Raw genomic sequence first — 17,986 nt, 5'->3', positions numbered from 1 at the left:
CTACATTTCTGATATTATTTTAGATCCTTCCTTGAAAGCCATATGGTGTTTCTTCATGTGGTACGATGGGTCTCAAACCACAGCAGAAGTCATGTGACTGCCTGTATAATCCAAAATTACGTGCAGAGGAACAGAGACAGTTTTTGCTATGAAATATATCATAGTGTACAGGGGTTGGGACACCACAATGATATAAACAGCATAGGGACCTGTACAAAAACAGGAGGGAAAGCGGGTGAGATATGTTGGGAAGGAAAGGAGATGGGTGACTCTAGTGATTGAGAAGTACAACATGCTTCCTATATGTCCTTTTGTCCTGGATACATAAAAGAACTCATGGAGGTTCTAAAAGGTGGAAGAAAGGGAGAAGTTGAAAATTCTATACTCAATCAAGCCATTTGAAATCACTGAACAGTTCAATTAACTTTTTGTTCCTTTCCAGTTTTGGAAGTAAATCTACCCCTGGATCCTCTCAGGAACTTACACCCATGGATAATGAGGACTAAAGTCTTTTCATCGCCTGTTTTTACAACAAGTTTGAACACCATGAAGAAAGAGTGAGTTATTGGAATAAGGATTAGCAGTGTGGGGACGGATAAGCTTATATTTGGACCAGGGACGACTCTCACAGTTGTACCAAGTAAGTGGCATTTCTTTATATCTAAAACTTCATTTAAAATTAAGGTGGAGGTGGAGAAAGGAATTTAATGGTTTGGGTTCACTGAAAGGATTTTCAGCTGCGATAATCCCTTGAATGCACTCGCTCTCCAGCCAGGCACTCAAGCCACACCCTCAGCTTGGAGCTGCTCAGGAATCTTTCCCAGCAACAACTGGGCTGACTCTGCATAGCACCATTATTCCATGACCCCCAAACACCAGCAGGGCACTGCTTAGCATGTGATGAATGATTCCTACTTAGGGCAGCACTCTGGCCCAAATTTACTGTCCAGTGTCCAATTCTCCAGTGGACTTGCACTGACTGACTTGTGGCAGGAATGCAGAGCTCAGTGAAGAGCTCACAGTGCTAAGGAGGTTTGAGACAGATCTGTAACTGCCTGGTTTGAGAAGTTCTGGTTTGACACTGGCACCACTGACAGTGTCCCCAGGTAAGGAATTCCACTGCCCTGGGGACAGAGCAGGAAGGAGGTTAAATAGCCTTGGGCTTAAATTCTCACAAGTGCCTCATATCCAAGAGCTCCTGGAATGAAAGACAATTGTCTGCCAGGTTGTGTGGGTTCTGAAAAGAGCAATGTGGGGAGTAGGGGTTATAGGAAGCCTTAGTTATTCCTATCATTCTTTGGAATTCCATGATGTACAAAACAGGTGCATGTCACCCCAAGCCTTTCTATGGAAATGAGAAAGCTGGGGTTGGCAGAAGGTTTTTCGATGTTGATCTGTGTTATCTTAAAGATCCCGGTGCATCCCTTAGGAATTGTTGCAGTGCTGAGATGTGCATGTCTTTAAAGTACTTAAAGATCATCTTATGTTATTTTGCATCCCTTAAACATCCTGCTCTACTTCCAGAAAGACGTGGGATTGCCTTGGGTGCTGCCTAACATCACTCCATGTCCGTAGGCTATTTAGCATGGGAATAAATGTGAATTTGGGAAAAATCTCAGTGTACTTACAATTCCAAAGGGACAAAGGAATATCAATTTACCATTGTGAAGAAATACCTCTTCTTTCCATGCTGCTCAATGATTTTCTTTTTCTAGCTAAAGACTGGATATTTTTCAGAGCAGCACAGGGACTATGGAATTATGTTTGACAGTAAAAGCCTGTTTGAGCCTTAAGTATCAAAGTCCCTTTCAAGTCTGCTGAAATACTTAATAAGTTGAAGGCAAAGTTTCCAGGATGAAAGCAACTTTCCACTTTTGTTTTTGAATTCCTTTGGGAGATACCAAACTGCATTTTAAGGTGTTTACAGCACAAGTACTTTACTATGCAATCTTTTGCCAATTCCCCAAATCAAAATGACATAAAGTAACAACGATTAGTGCCACTGTGGGATTCTCCAGGCATATTCTGTTGAGGCCTCAGTTAAGGACAGGGAATGTTTTCCTTTTGGTTGGGGTTGGATTATTCCAGATTAAACACCCATTGAGAATGCTAAGGCCCATTGCTTTCAGGAATAGAGGGCTCATCCTGGGACTTTCTAAGATGCAACAAGAGGAGAGGAACAACTTTTTCTCTGAATAAATTTGGATCTAAACATAAAACACGAATCCCTTCCAGAAGCAAGCAGTGGTAGGAATTCATGGCAGTACTGTCAGGTAATGCAAACTTGTGGGACTCGAGTGAGCCTTCTGGGGTCAGATAAAACAAATCTTCTGCTCTCTGAACCACAATTGCACTGTGTGCATTATTGCTTGCTGATGATCTTGCCCAGGGAGCTATTGCAGAGAAGCAGCCTGTTTGTATTCTGGCTCTTTGGAAAGCCTGGAGAGGAGACCACAAGAAAAGCCTTTCAAGGTCTTCTCAGAGAACACAGAATGCACAGGACTGACAGGCTCTGGCCAAGCATGGTACAACAGCTGAGAAGGAAATGTTGGATTTCTGGTGGCTGTCTGGTTGCTGTAGGTGTGGACGAGTGTGTAGTTCTGCCTGTTGGATCAGGAGAGCCGACCCATGAAGCTGTGGCAGAGCACAATTTGGCTTTCCCCTCAGTTCCTCAGCAGTGACATAGAGCTGATGGGGAAAGGGTGTAAAATCAGAGCTCCTTGATCAAACTTCCATCAGTACCCTGGGATGAACAAAATGTTAGAGCTCAGGGACCTCTTGACCCACCTGCAAGGCAGACACCATGCAAAATGAAAAGCCTAATGCACCTCTCTTTACCCAAGACACCCCTCAGGATGCTCCTGTCAAAGCAGACACACCAATCTTTGTGCATCTGTCTGACAGCCTTTCATAAACTGAGCCCTTTCTGGCAAAGAAGGCTGCTGGAGGATTCCTTTCAGTTCCAAAGTTTTACTCTACTTCGAATTGCTAATCTGAGTGAAGTCCTGACATTGGTCTTTGAGATCACTCTTGAATCTCCACATATCACATGACCTAGAGGCAAAGGCATTTTCTTTAAAGAGAAATCATGGCACCACAATGATTTGTTGGCTACTAAATTCTTTTGACACCAATAGTTTTCCTGTGAGACAGCTGGTTGTGAGTTTAAGCAATCTTCTTTCCTGACTTATACCTCTAACGGCAAGGAACAATGACATAAAAGACAGTAAATGAGAATGATACAAATTTGTCACAGCTGGAGTATATGTGAGTTTTCTGTCACTCAGCACTCAGTCAAGTCTGCAGTAAAATCAATCCTGTCCAAACCTTGCTTTTCTTTACAGACATTCCAGAAACTTCTGTCCCTCAAGTCATTGTGATGAAATCAAAGCAACTGAAAGAAGGTGGCAGCACTGGGAAAGCAGCTTGTTTGGCAAGGAACTTCCTTACAAAGGACATCAGCTTGGAGATGCCCTCTCAGGAGGTCGTATATGAACAGAGCACATCCATTTGGACGTCAGAGGGGTTGTACAATGCAATCAAAGTGGTCAATGTGACAAAAGACACAGAGGTGACCTGCACGGCCCAATCCCACAACAGCACGATAACAACACAGCCAGGTACAGCTTGGTGGCACAGCTGTCACTTATTTCTGGAGACAGTGGCCTGTGGGCCTTTGTGTTCTCCTTCTTGACAGCACTGCCCTGGGCAGCCAGCAGAGATGAGACAGACATTGGGTACTTCAGCAGGGAGAGCTGAAAGATGTTTCAAAGCATCTGAAAGAAGTGGTTTCAACTACTGAATTACTTTGAGATACTTTTATTGGGGGAGAAGAGGGAAGACACAATCTATTTGTTCAAAATGTGAATTTCCTTATGACTAAATATTTGACCCTGTTAGCAGCAAACCTGCTGCAGCACAAGCTGGAACAGCCTTTCTAAAACCTACAAAAAGGAAAAGGTGGGGTGTGTTGTGAGGTTTCTTGCTAAATATGTTTTCTATTTTGTGCCATTATATTTGTAGTCCTGAAGGTCTTTCACACAGTAAAACCAATGCAGGAATTCTTCTGTTTCCTGCAATTGCATGGAGAAATTGTCTCCTCAAGTTAATGTTGGAATGAATGACAGATCATCTGAGCCCCAACTTTCCTCAATTCCTAGAAGAAATGTCACCTGAAGATTTCTTTTAATCCTGTATATATGGTGGATAGAGTTTAAAATGCCTTTTCTTTATCATGCTACAGAAGAGGAGGCTGAAGAACTAGGAACAGGCACCAGTGACAGGGTTTGCAACAGCACAGACCCCTCAGCACAAGGTGAGTTACCCAAACAGGATGTGAAGTTCCATTGCTGTCTGGGGGATAAAGGCATGGAAATGTATTTTCTCCAGGGCAGAGGACTCAGAACACAACACATTCAGCAGACACAAGCTGCTGTTCCGAGGTTGCTCCTGCAGTTACACACAAGCCCCAGGAAGCAAAAAGCAACAGAGACAGACCCTGGGCTCCCCTGTCGTTCCATGCTCTCTATCGACTGTCCCTTTGCTGCTCTTCCTTTCCCTGAAACTGTCTTCTGTGGTTTTGCCCACTTTCTGCCAAGATCACAATATCAAAACCTAGACCATGATCTCTCCCCTCTTTTCTGGTCTCTGAGCAGACCCCGAAGGACAGAGAGTGAACATGCTGTCCATGGCTGTGCTGGGTTTGAGAGTCCTGCTGGCAAAGAGCATCGCCTTCAATGTCTTCATGAGTATCAAGTTGTTTCTCTTCTGAGGTAAGGGAGCTCACAGCTATCAAACAATGGTTCACAGGCCTAATTTCATTAAATGTACTTTAAACCTCCCTTTGCTTTTCCAGACATGGGGAATGAAGAGAAGAGGAGCCTGAAGAAGAGCAGGAAAGAACGTGAACCAGCAGCACAAGGGGGTTGAACAAGCAGGGGCAGAGCTGCTGACAGAGGCCACCCAGGACACAAGGCAGCACCTTCCCCTGAAGACATTGAATACTGTTCACTCCTGCCTGGCCAGCTGATTTACACTGAAGACTTTTAAGTGCTTTTGTTGTTTCCCCTCCTCTGACAACTCAGCAGAGTGGATTTATCCTCATCCTCCTGCTGAGTAGATCTCCCCACTCTTTCTGGCATTTGCACACAAGGGTCCAACCTGCTTCAATAGCGTTGAAGACTCCAATGCTCACTCTAGATAGATGACCTTTTAAAAGCACCTTTCCCTGGCATGTTGTGTTACTGCCTGTGGAAGGGGAGCAGCACTGCTGAGGGAATTCAAGCCCAGTCGTTGCCATGTGTTCCTTTGGGTTTAGATAGATTTAATAAGAATAAAAATGTATGCCAGATGAGGAGAGCTTTGTTGGACCAGAAGTGATTTAATTCAGCCAGATAATGTTCATTTCTTTCTTAAGCCTGTATTTTTTCTGCCAAGTGAATTGCATGTGCAATTTAGGTTCCTGTAGTACTGACAAAAATAAAGTTTTGCTATGCCAAAATGTTGTGGAATTTCTGTGCTTTTCCATCTGAAGCTGGAATGGAAATTGCTGAAATCCAACTTTCCTAAAGCCCACTGGGATCTGAAACACGGCTTTGATAATGTAGATTTCCTGTTGGCTGAATTTCACTTTTGCAGACTTTGTGCAGGTCAGTGTCTCTCTGGCACATTCAGGAGCCTCAGTGAGGAGAGTCCTTGCTGAAGGCATGAGGGAGGAAAATGCTCATACCAGCAGAGAAGAAACCCTGCTGTTGTTTTGCACTCAGGGAGAGGAGGAAGGGGCCACCAGAAAATAATTTGAAGTGGTTTGATGGAGGGATAGTTTCCATAGCAACTTGGTTCTTACCTAACAGAGCCCAGCCCACACCTTCCCCAGCTCATCCCCCTCTCACAAGCTACAGGCAGGATGCTGTGGTCACCATTTCTGACTCAGTCACACCAGGCAGCATTAACCCTCCCCTGCTTTTGACAACACAAGTTAACCACATCCTGAAGGGGAAATAAGGCTTTGCTCCCCCTGCCTGAGTTCCTGCTGCCTTCAAGAGAGCCTCTGCATAGGACACAGCAAGGACTGCTGCATTGAGCTGGCTCAGCTCAGACCCTCAGGCCCTGCAGACACCCAGAGAAGAGCCTCAGCCCTTGCAGAAGCTCTGTGAAATTTGCATGACAAATCCAAATCCAGTGAAATGCTCATTTACTGCATTCTACCACCATAACATCAAACAGAGGGAGCCATTCACCAGGATCTTTATCCTGATTTTCCAGTGACACCCAGAACCTTTTGCTCAAGCACTCCACACCTTTTCCCAGTCTCTCTGGCAGATTTATATTTTGAGAATACTCCCTCAGACACAACCAGAGGAATCGGATGGACAGGAAAGAAAGGTCAATGATTAAGTGCTGTTATAATCACTTAGTCTTGATGAAGTCTGGGACTAGGACTGGATTCATCCACACCTCCTCTAGAAGGAGTTTACAAAGCAGCAGAGTCCTTTCTGCTCCTCATGACTCAATGGGAGGGTCTGCCTTTTACAGTTCTACCCTTCCTTGCTCCAGTCTCCACATCCATCTTTCCAAATTAATTCCAATTTGATGTTCCTGTCCCTGATTCATCCATGTAGGAAAGCTGCACAGTGAGCATTGCAGTTGGACTGTGCCACACTTTGGCCAATCTGTGCTAAACCTGCTTTTGCTGACACCTCTGGCAGTGAGTGTTTCATTGCCCTAAAGCCCTCATTTCATGACAGGGTCCCAGATTGTCCCCACTAGGCACTGGCTTTTCACTTTGCATTGGCAAGGCAGAACATGCAGCTGAAGAAAGGAGGATAATTGAATTGTTTCCAGTCCAATAGTAAGACTGTCCTAGTGTGGTTAATTCCACATAAAAGGACAGAATCAGCAGATCTGACACCTGGCATCAGCTGAGGAGAGTTTTGTAGAGAAACTGTGCTCCACATTAAAATAGCCTCTGTTCAAAGAAGCACATTTGAATGTGGCATTCTCCTGAAATCTGAATAAATAATATTGTCCTGGAAGGGATGCCATGATACCAACAGAATGGAGGATGATTATAAAGAGAACACTTTGGTAGAATACATTCTGACAGTACTATCCTATTCTCCTGCAGATTAATTTGTGTCCATATTTGACTGTGCTCAGACAGCCTTTGAAAATCTCCAGGGGCTGAGCCACTGTCCCTGGAGACATTCAAAAGCCACCTGGACATGGTCCTTGGCAAACAGCTCCTGACAGTCCTGCTAGAGCAGGGGAGACCCAGTCACCTCCAGAGGTCCCTTCCAACCTCAATCCTTCTGCATTTCTGTGTGATACATTTCTCATACTGGAGGAAATGAGAAGAAGTTCAAAATTTCTTTATATACCTGTAGTCAGGGGTTTTGTTCACCTTTGCCCAGGGGGAAAGGAGCTGGAGTTTCTTTTCAAAGGACTGTTCCAGCACTCCAGGCCTGAGGAGATTCACATCTCAGCAGACTGGGAGCAGCACAGAAGATACACAAAAGATAATGAGCATTAATGAACATCAACTCCAAACATCAGCCCTGGCATGGTCAGAGACACCTGGTCTGGGACAAGATCAATAAGAGAATAAAGAATGAGAACCAAAATAACATGGAAGGTGAAGGCATCCATAGGAAACCAAATACTACAAACTGTGGAACTTGGCACCAATGAGCATCGAACCAATGAGTTTTCCTGGTTTTGACTGTATAAGTACAAGAAAACTCTGGTGAAAACCTTGTGTGATGGAAGGATTTTCTCTGCACAGTCTGTGCAATGTGTGGATGAAATGATTTCTGTTGCCCATCTTGGCCAGAATAAAGTAAGGCCACGATAATCTAACACTAAAAATTGCTGTGGGATAGTTTCTGTTTTTCCCGCATTTTCAGAGACAAGACCACCCACAATGTGATCTTCAATAGAGCATTTAAAGTAATTTGAGGAAAATTTTCACATCTAGCACATTTTTCTCCCCCTGGTGAGTCTCACACATGGAGTGTGGTATCTGACATCTGCCCATCTGGGCAACTCAAAATGGTGAGAGCTCTCTCCAGTGGCAGAGAACATTAAAAGCATCATGAAAGAATAAATCTCTTTCCAGGAGGTTACATGGTTACGTGAAGAACTCCATGAGAATGGGAAACATTAGATAGCTTTCTGTGCCACTGAACCCTTCTGTTTTCTTATACCATATTAAAAATACAATGTAATAATCATATTCCCGCACCTGCTGGGCAAAATCTGACCTTTTTTGTGTCCCAAAATCCGGAAAAGCTCCTGACAAAATTAGATCTAACATATACAGAAACTCGCTGGAAGTATGGTTATTTACCGGACAGTAAGGCAAGTTCTCTTTCTCCCTTTGCCTTATATTTCAGTCAGCAGATATGGTCTGAACTGAAGAATTGGGAACCTCATCTTCCCCTACAAAACTATTCAAGCATGGGGAGTGCAGGGCTCCCAGGAATGTCTGTCTTTCCAAAGCACAGCTTTGAAAATAGACATCAGCTCTAGGATTTCTGTAGGGAGAGCTTTGGTTGATTCCTGGCTATGCCAAAGCCTCCCATGATCAGGGCACTTTCTCTTTTGTGACCTGTATTGAAACATAACCTGCAAGGAGACAGAGTAGAGACACCCCAGCCTTCATTACATGGGAACCACTGGCAGGCATTGTGCACACACAGTTGTATTTTGATGACAAATAGAGTCTCTGGCCATGGGGTTGCACCTCCTTGGGAACACTGCTAGATCATCTTTGGGACAATATCTTTCTCTAACACTTGACAGAGTTCAGCTCCAGAGGCCAAGAGTTTCTGTCCTCTTCTCAACCCCCTTGTTGGTGCCCACAGCCCCGCACAATATCAGCATGGGGAGCACCTATGGGAGCATACACAGGGTTAGGTACCACAGCCACAGGAACAGCCCAAGCAGCCTTGGCACCAGTGCCTCCACACCTGAAACAACTAATGCTGAGATCAGATTTGTCTCCAGCCCACTCTGGGCAGATCTGCTCTTATCTCAAGCCTTCATGCCCCACCCTGGATGCCAAATAAGGCTGTTGTGGCTTAGGAATGGGATTTCCCAGTTTAGTGTTCCCACTGACCCACTCCAAAGCAAGCCTGAGGCTCTTCCACAGGATCACACAGAGTGAGAATATGGAGGGGGCTTAACAGAAAGATGGGGAGCAGCCAGAGTGAGAGACACCCAGGAGGGCACTGAGAGCTTCCAGTTCTGCTCCTCCTGCCCCACCTCTCCCCCTCACTGGTGTCATAGACAGAGGGAGGGACCAGCAGGGACTGGGCCTGGGAGCAGTGACAGAGGCCCCGGCAGGGCAGGTGTGGGTAGAGCTGCTGTGCAGGCAGAGAGAAGGTGGAGAGAGGCCACACAGAGCGGGCCTGGCCATGTGGAGTGCCCTGTGCATGGGCTTCCTGCCCATTGTAGGTAAGTGAAGGCAAGGGCTGATGGCCCCAGGAGTTGAGCGTGGCCCTGGGCTCTGCAGGGCTCTGGGGAGCTGTGCTGAGCACCTGCAGCCAGACCTGTGCCCCGGCTCCAGCTGCCCAGCCATGCCTGTGCAGCACGGGGAGAGCAGCCCTGCTCCTCTTGTGGCTCTGAGCTCAGCACCTCCATCCCAGCTGCCTCCTCTGCAGCCTGGGCACACGCAGGGCACCTCCCTGCTGCACTCAGATTTCGGGGCCCAGCGCTTTGCCCTGGCACTGGACACTGCTCCTGGGGCACTGCGGCCCCTCTGGCACACACCAGCTGGAGCATGGCAGCACAGGGCACAAGCCCCACTGCCTGGGACAGGCCTTTGTCTTTGCTGTGCTCACCTTGAGCAGTTTCAGGGACAGGAGAGTGGGTTCCTCACCATCCTGTCTTGGCAAGGACAAAGCAATTTGTCCCCCCACTGGGTGTAAATCCTTCCAGCTTCTTTGGGGAAAATCAGAGAAAGCTTCCTGTGTGACAGGGAAAAGGAGGGAGGGAAATGTGGTGTCTCCTTCCTTGTGAGCTTTGCTAGCTGCCACCAGCTCTGCCCATCTGTGTCAGCTGGCTTCAAAGAGCAGGATTTTGTCCTCTCACTGCTTCAGTGCCAGTCCAAAGCCCCACCAGCATTGCTCTGACCTTTGCTGAATCTTGGAGTGACCATGGCTTGTTCTTGCTCTCTCCAGCAGTCACTGGCCAGGTGGCCTTGGACCAGCAGCCCAGGGAAGTGACCGTGCAAGAGGGAAATGAAGTCACCTTACAATGCAGCTTGAAGGGAGGTGATATGAGCAACTACTACATGTACTGGTACCGTCAGGGCCCACGGGGCATGGAATGGATTTGCATGGGTGGTTCTGCCTATGGAGAAGTTTTCCAAGATCGCTTTAAGGGAAAAAAGGACAGCTCCAAGAACAACTTCACACTGCAGATCCAGGCAGCAGAGCAAGGGGATGCAGCAATGTATTACTGTGCAGCAGCAGCAGCACCCTAGAGCCTCTCTGCAGCAGAGTGAACCAAAAACCAACAGATGGGCAGGACAGATCTCCCAGCATTTCCTTCTAGCAGCTGCACGCCAGGGCTCTTGTCAGGCAATGGCAGGTGCAGAAAACATCCCTCTGGCTTGGTGGCACTAAAAGGCACTGCAGGGAGGTGTGCTGGAAGGGCTGGTACCCTTTATGGTGCAGGAGGATCTGTCCTGGGAACTGCAGAGGCTGTTTGGGGAAGTGCAGGTTTAGTGCACATTGCCTGTGTTCCTGTCCAGCACAGCCTCATTTCTCCTCTATGCCTTAGCTGCAGAGCCATGGCATGATGGAGATGTGTTGCTGAAGCTTCCAGAGTGCTCTGGAGGATGCAGCCAGGCTGTTTAGGAAAACCAGATCAGCAGAGATGACATTGCTCTACAGGGTGGATGCTACAGAGCACCTGATCAGGAAGAAGGAGTTGAAAATGGGTGGTGAGTTGACTTTGGTTTTCCTGCAGGGGCTCAGCAAGCTGCTGTCTCAGTGTCCATACTCCTCAATCAGACAGGAGGAAAATAATGCAATTAAGGCTTGTGGGTTGAGATAAGGACAGGTCACAGGAGTACTACCATGGGCAAACACGTGGACTTGGAGAAATTAATTTAATTCTTTGGTAAATCAAATCAGAGTAGGATAATGAGAAAAAAAAATACACATCTAAAAACCTCTCATCTACCCAATTATTCCACAGGACTGGGGAATGCAGCCATCAGTTCATAACCCATTTTCTCTGCCACTTCTTCCTTCTCATGCCCTTCTCCTTCTCCAGAGAGTGGAGTCCATGTCAGAGGAGACATTTCTCCAGGAATTTTACAGCTTTGGTTCTTGGCATTGACTGCAGTCCTTCATAAACTCCTCCAGTGTGCGTCTGTAGTTTGCCGTGCAGTCCTTAAGGATTTGACTGCTTCAGTGTGGAGCACTGCAGGTTCTCTGAGAAAAGATGCTATGATATGGGCTACTTCTTCCATGAGACCACAGTTCCTGTCAGAAACCGGCTCCAACGTGAGCTCTGCATGGAATCCCAGACCTGCTCAGGACATATCCAGTTGCTTCTGTGTGGAGAACTCCTTGGGTTGTAGGGTCAATATCTGCTCCACCATCACTTGACGTTGCCTGCACCATCCTGGTCTTCACCGTGCACATCCGGGCAATCTCTCCACTGGCACCTCGAGCACCTCCCAGCCCTCCTTCCCCATGGACACTCAGCACAGATTTGGGAAGTGAGAACCTTTCTTAGCTACATTTTCAGCGTTCTAGAGTGAGACAAAGGGTCTTGGTGGGTGAGAAGACAGTGGATGTTGTGCATTCTTCATTTAGTTGTGCTCTCACCACTGACTTCCCTGGAACTTTTTGGACAAAATCCATTCTTATGGACTAGAAAACTGCTCAGTCACTAGTTTCTTTCAGGAGTTGATATTGTGTGGTCCATCCTCTCCCCTCGGTCTGTGGGAAATGAAATTCCTGAAGGCTGATCTGGCTGCTGAAGTGAAGTGCACTTGAGGTGAATAAAGCATATTCACCTGATGTAAATAAAGGATTCAGGACCTCAGCCTTGTCCCATATCCTGTGTCACCTGGTCCCCATCCCATTCAGCAGTGGGCCCACGTTTTGCCAGCCTCATTTGTCCATGCAGCCTCCTGGCATGTTGACCTGACTCCTTGCTCACTGAGGAGGAATCCTCCTCAGCTCAGCACTGCTGGGGCTGGGGACCAGTGTGTCCCCTGCTGGGCTCCCAAGTCTGGGAAGGACATGGACAGACGAGTACAAATGCAATGAAAGGCCACGAACACAAGGAAGGGAACAGCTGACGTATAAGGAGAGCCTGGGAGATCTGGGTGCATTTAGTACAGACAAGAAATTGCTGGCAGGAAAATTTGTCACATGAATCCATGCAGTCCTCCATTGCTGGCCTTTGGTTTCCGCAAAGGAGGAGGAAGAGCTTCTACTCATCATTTCCAAATTGATTTTCCTCCCGTCTACTCTGGCCAGGATTGCAGCCTCCATCAACAAGCTGTGGCCAGCAATAGAGTTGTCAAGCTCCAGGAAGCAGCCAAGAGAATGCTTGTTCTTCCCCTTCTTTCCAAAGCCATGTATTTAGCTAAACATTTAAAAAGTAACTTCTCTTGGTACTATTACTCTAAGCATCCTCTTGTGGCAAGGAACTTACAGACGTTGCAAGGGAAGATTTCTCCTCTGCCTCATGCAATACCTCCTGCAAGGATGAGAATGCATCTGTGAGTGAGTTTTTCACAGGACCACAGAAAGGGTGAAATTGAAAAATGCTTCTTTTAAACAAAGATTGTTTTAAAACTGATGGGGAAAGACTTTTTAATACAGGCTGTAGCGATGGGACAGGGGGGAATATTTTTACACAGGAGAGGATAGATTCTGACAAGATACAATGAAGTTTTTTTTATTTTTACATGACAGTGATGGAATAGATTGCCCAAAGAAGTTGTATCTGCTCCAAACTTGAAAGCACTTAAGATCAAATTCAGTGTGGCTTGAGCAACCTATTTGTCTTGGTTTGGAAGACAAGTGTCTGCCAAGGAAGCCAGGAACCTCCCTCGGAATGGAGAATGTGACCCCTTCCCTCAAAATTACTATAACTTTGAAATTATGGGGCTTTCTGGCAAAGAGATGGGAAAAGGAATAACAGTCCTTTACTAATCAATACATGTATAACAAGGCAAACAAACAACAACACCCAAGAGAACCAGACACCCCGTCCCAGCCTCTCGCGGTCGCAGGCACTTTCCCCTTTGGTGCAGTTCTGGTCACAGCCAGCAGGGGCGCTGCTGGCTGCTGGCCGGTCAGGGCGGTTGCGATGATTCCCCCGGGGCTGCAGGGGGCGCTGTGGCACGAGATGAGCTGCCTCTCTCCATGTTGGTAATGGTGGGTGAGCAGGCAGGAGAGATGGAGAAGGGGCTCCCTTTACAAACGCAGATGGGGCAGACGATCCTGGTGACCCTCCAGATGGCAAAAAGAGCTGTAGCAGGAACCTGAGAAGCAGCAGCTGGAACGGCAGAGGCGAACACTCCCAGGGTGGCAAACTGTAGCTCCCTTCCAGAGCTGTGCCAGGAGCCGCAGGATGTCAGGTGGACATGGGGTCTCAAGTTTAAGTGTAAAAAAAGTCCCTGAGGCAGTGGCAGAAAACAGCAGGGCTGAGCAGTGGCAGCCAGGCTCCCACAAAGAGCTGGGAGACACTCCCTCCAGAGGGGGTAAGGGGTCTGGGTCCCAGGTTTCCCCTGAGCCACCCAAACAGATGGTCAGCATCCCTCCCAGTGAGATGGGTTGTAGGAGCTGTACCAATTTAACAACTACTCTTACGAGCAAAGGCTCAGCCACAGATAGGACGAGCCATGGAGGACAGAACTCCATGGTGGTAGTGAATTCTCCTTGCAGCAGCAGCCCAGCACCAAGGCTATGAGCGTTTCTCCTCCAATCCCCAGAGCGAGTGCCAGGCAGGAGCTGAGCCCAGCTCCCTGACTTCACCCCCAGCCAAAATCTCATCTCTGCACTTCCTAGGAGAAAGCCCCAAGCTAAGAGGGAAGCCAACTGCACCCCTCCCCCTCCTCCCCATCCCAGTCACATTTTTTGTCTCTAAAAGTATTGTCGTTATCCACTCTTAGGCAACAAAATGGAGAAAAATGCCCTAGGAGAAAGAAAAGATAAAGGAAAAATCATCACTTCCATCACCTGTTAAAGCTGAAAATGTCCCAGATTGTTGCAGGAGGGTTACACTACATGACCTTTCATTTTCACTTCCAATTCAAACAATTCTGTGATTCTAAACCTCTCTATATTTCTATGCATTGATGAGTTAGTTTTCCCCTTGGCCCATGCAGAAATTTGAACGTGCCTGAGAATCTTTCATGGGATCACAGAAGGGGTGAATTTTGAAGATGCTTCACCTGTAGCAAGCGTGCTACAAAGAAAGATGGTGTCAGACCTTTTAACACTGTCTGAAGCAAAACAGCCAAAGGGTAACAGTTTGAAACAATAAGAAGGTGCATGCAAAAAAGTTATATGCAAAAAAGAAGCTGTTTATAACAAGGTGTTTACGGCTTTTGGTCTTTGTCATGCTGTTGGGAAACATACCAAGTTTAAATTTTTTTATTTTGTAACTTCAGTCATGTTTCTTTGTCTTTGCCCCAGGGGAAGGGAATTGCAGTTTCTTTTCAGGGCATTGTTCCACCAGGTGAGGCCTGATGAGCTGAGCATCTCAACAGACTGGGAGCAGCACAGGAGATACAGAAGAGACACCTAAGAGTTATTGCCTCCTTATCAGAAAAGACAAACATCCTTCCACCTCCTCTCCATCTTTAAGGAGCCACCAGGATTAAGGGGAAGAAGTTGACAACAACCAGAGAACACCCTTTGTTTGAAAAGAATTCATGCATCATGTATGAGATATATGAATATGCAACAGGCTTCAGCTTTTGAGGGTTAATCCTTTGTTAGCGTGGGTGCTTTCAGGGCTACATTGCTCTAGGAAGGCATCCAGACAGTCAGTATTTCTTTGCTTTTTATTGTCCTTTATTGTCCAAACTCTGATTGTCCAAATCCTTATTACTCTATTTTCAGTAGCTCTTTTATTACTATTAAACTTTTTAAAACAACTGATTGTCATTTTTCACAATCAACTAAAACAACAGCAAAAAGAGCCAATTAAAGCACCATCAGCTGAATCAAAAAATTACTGAACAATTTTTAAACATGGATTGATTTTGTCTTTGGCATGGAAATAGGCTTTGAGGAGCGAAAAGCTTGAAGGTCTAGAAGACTTTGAAAATATAGGATGAAAATGCCTTGAACATTTATAAGCCTGAGAGATGCTTCCCAGAAAACTGTAAAATATTTAACCCTATCTCTCTTGTTGTGTGTTAAAAGACAAACCAGTAATCAGAAACCTTCTGTCAGACACTTCTAACAACAGTATTTCTTTCCAAAGTGTCAGGGTAATATTTTATTGAGATTAACACTAACTGTCCACTCTGCCAAAAAAAAAGAAAGGATGATAATATTATTTTTTGTGTAGAGAATCCTCTGGAGCAATATTTCATGTTCAGAAGTAGAGCAGTGTAGAGAGACAAGAAAACAAAAGGGAGCTCTTCAAAGACATGAAAGGGGAGAAATCACCTGGCATTAAAAACCTCCCAGATGTTTTTGTAGAACTGTCTAGCACAGTGTGAGCTACATACCACAGTGAATGAAAACAACTGAACCACCACACACAAACTGAGTCCCTCCCTTGTCTTGAAGTGGGAAACACGGTGGCCCTACCTCATCTGTTTTTCTCCATACAACTCTGTGCATATACACCAATTTGATTCCCAGAATTACTCAAACAGCAGAAAAACCTAGTTTTCAAGACCAATTTCTTCAACATTCAACCTGAGATCTTGGCTCTTGCAAACAGGTCATTTTAGACATTTGATTGCCAGCTCCAGTTGAACAAGTGGGCAGGAACCTTCTATATTTATATGTTGCCATTTTAGCTCAGCATTATGTTCTTCTCTTGTTCTGAGAGCACAGAGAAGAACAAAGATCCTTTTAATTTCAGATCCAACAATGGCCAGAAGAAGATGCGGATGAAGAACAAGACCTGGAAATCAGAAATGGCACTTCCCACTAGGAATCTCTCAGCTATAGAAATCAGAAGAGGGATGGATTCAGCTGTGGTTGTTTTATATTTACCATGTTATAGATGGATAATGAGATGATTTGCTCTCACAATTAAGGGATGAATATTGTGTGAATATTAAGAGAAGCTCTATTGATGTATAGTTATGTTATTGTGGTTTGTTGTTTAGATGTCCTCTGTTCTCCCCGTTGTCCCCTTTTCTCCCCCTCTGTATTGTTGCCACCGGACAGTCTGGGTTGTCTAGAACAGGTAGAAAGAAGGCGTGTACATGTGCTCCTTATATGGGGCAGTTGGGAACAGAATAGCAGGGGCGCAGCAGGACAACACCTGAGCCTCCCATCAAGTTGCAGGAAAGCAGTCTCCACCAATAAACAGCAAAGAAGAGTTGACTGACAGACTTTAGGAGGGGCCAGGGTTGGCTGATGCAACCCCCCTCCAGGGTATAAAAGGCAAAGTATCCACCTTGAAGACGAGCCATGTGGTAGGCAGCCACGAGGGGGGCTCCCAGGCCTGTTTTTCTTATTTAGTCCTTTTGTTGTATTTTTCTTAAGGTTTAATAAACCTTTTAAAAATTTTAAAGTGAGCAGTCGTTTCTCACACCACTTATGAGTTTATTCAGGAGCCCTTTGTTCATCATTTTGGACTTTTGACACAACGCTTGAGTTACTACTTTGACAAGAGAAACAATTCTTGAGGTTCCAGCTACTAATCTCTGAGAATGAGCAGTGTCATGGTTTGACACTGGCACAATGCCAGCACCCCCATGAAAATACACCTTCCCAAATAAATGCTGTGAGATGTGATCAGGAACAGAGCAGAGCAGGCCCAAGCTTAATAACAAAGGGAAAAAACTTTATTAAACTACTAGCACTATAAAAAACACACACACTAAATCCAGGATGAAAACCTTCCAAAACATTCCTTCTCCCCCACCCAGTTCCAACAAAAACCACAGTGAGACTCAAGTCGGACCCTCCATCAGGTTCCCACCCTTCAGTTAATCAATACTCAGTCCATCAAGGGAGAGAGGAGCCTCTCCTGTGCCATAGACCCCCCAGGAAACACAGTTGCCACCTCCTGTGTTTCCATGTCGCACATGGCACTGCCCAGAGAAAATCTGCCAATGTGACATTCTCCTTTCCATGTCACAGTGCTCTCACCACCGTGCATGGATAAACTGCTCATAGGGCTCCTTTAAGGATGCTTTGCCAATGACCAAAGAAAAACAACGGTTCAGTTTCTCATTTTGGGACCACAGTCCCCCCCATTTCCCCCGGGGCTGTGGGTCCAACAGCTTCTCCTCTTTGGGACAACAGTCCCCCCCATTTTCTTCCTCCCCTGGGGCTGAGGGTCCAAGAACAGAGATCTTCTTCTTCTCTGCTTCTTCTCTGAAGACAGAATGCATCACCACACCCTCCTCAACTTTTCTCTGTTCACTCCACTCCTGTCACTCTCAGCTGCTGAAGCAGGTCTCTTGGATCACCACTGCATCCCCCTAAAAATGCAGTCTCTGTTGCAGGAGAATTTGGTTCAGTCTATGGCTATACAAGAAAAGTCCAGCCTAAAGTCACTCCATCATCTCCTCCCACACTATAATTCATTTCCCTATCTTCTTCTGATATCTCAGTCCTAGACTGTGTCCTTTCTCTTCTACATCGAGGAGGAATAGTGTTTTACAATGCTTTCCTTTCCCAGCAAAGGGTTAAAAGTCTCAGGCTCCCAGGACCAGGATGGCTGAGATCTCACAGCAACAGCAGTCTGCTGAACTCCCAATTCCAAGGCTAGGCAGTCGTCTCCCCCCACCACCCCCCCCCACCTCTGTCTT

The 17,986-nt window shown here is 46.1% G+C and overlaps 1 protein-coding gene and 1 pseudogene across 1 annotated transcript in view; both read left to right on the top strand.

Moving 5' to 3' along the window:
• Positions 1–17,986, top strand: part of LOC128819568 (M1-specific T cell receptor alpha chain-like) — a 235,618-nt gene that overhangs the window by 87,333 nt on the left and 130,299 nt on the right. The window lies entirely within an intron of this gene.
• On the top strand, positions 466–5,211 carry LOC128819574 (T cell receptor delta constant-like; annotated as a pseudogene).

The sequence above is a fragment of the Vidua macroura genome, chromosome 27 (assembly GCF_024509145.1).
Source record: "Vidua macroura isolate BioBank_ID:100142 chromosome 27, ASM2450914v1, whole genome shotgun sequence".
NCBI lineage: Eukaryota > Metazoa > Chordata > Aves > Passeriformes > Viduidae > Vidua > Vidua macroura.
The sequence above is the reverse complement of the archived record's forward strand: the minus strand, read 5'-3'. Positions and strand labels throughout refer to the sequence as shown.